This window comes from Pygoscelis adeliae, unplaced genomic scaffold, assembly GCF_000699105.1.
Source record: "Pygoscelis adeliae isolate BGI_AS28 unplaced genomic scaffold, ASM69910v1 Scaffold321, whole genome shotgun sequence".
In the NCBI taxonomy this organism is placed as follows: Eukaryota; Metazoa; Chordata; class Aves; order Sphenisciformes; family Spheniscidae; genus Pygoscelis; species Pygoscelis adeliae.
The window spans coordinates 1,377-2,279 of NW_008824039.1; positions in this window are offsets into that span (position 1 = coordinate 1,377).

A 903-nucleotide genomic window follows, 5' to 3' on the forward strand; every position below is an offset into this window, starting at 1 on the left:
CTGGTAACCGTGCTGGCAGCGTGCTGGGGCCGTAGCCGGGGTTATCGCTGCCTCCCGGCTTGTTTTTTCCCCTGGTGCCTGAGCGAGGCCTCACCGCTGCCCCGGCCCGGCCTTCCCCTCACGGGGACGATAAATCTGTCGTGTCTGGTGTGAAGCCCTGAGGTCAGCAGCCAGTTCAGCATTTCGCATCGCTCCGTCCCGCTTCCTCGAGGCCAGCTCCTGCCCCGCTGACAGCTTTACTGCCGGCATTGCCCGGCTGTGTTTACCTCCTGACCTGCTGTCCTTGGGCTGGATTGCTGCCCTCTGGCCGGGCTCACAGCCCGGCACTGCCAGGAACTCGCAGACCTTTGCCGTCGCGGTGTGCGAGGGCAGCTGAGGCTGGGTTAGAAGGTGCAGGAGGAGTCTAGGGGCGATGCAAAGGCTGTCCCAGCCCTGCCCCACCGCTGCCTCCTGCACTAGGGCTCACAGCACCTCTCGTGCCACCGCCCCGGCACTGTCCCCTGAGCCAGCCCCTGCCCTTGGCTTCTTGCTTTCCCAGCCTGGCTGCGGGGCAATGCTGGGCGATGGCTGTTCCCTATTGTGCGCCAGGGTGGGAACGGTCCCATCCCTTCCCCCAGCCGGGACCAGCCAGACCCAGCTCGGAAACGTCTTCCGAAATGCCTTTGTTCACCCCACGACGGAGCAGCTCCCTTGGCTGTTTATAGCCCATTGATCTGCCTGTTCCCAGGGCCGGCGGGGCACAATCGGGCTTTGTCGGGGCCTCGCTGCCCTGTTTCCTCCCCTGGGCCCACGCGGTGTCGGGTTGGGGGGGGGCTGCTCCGGCACGGCGCTGGACCAATGCCCTTGGGAAGGGCTGAGCCCCGACAGCGGCGGCGTGGGCACCGATGGCACCTGGCCGGGCAG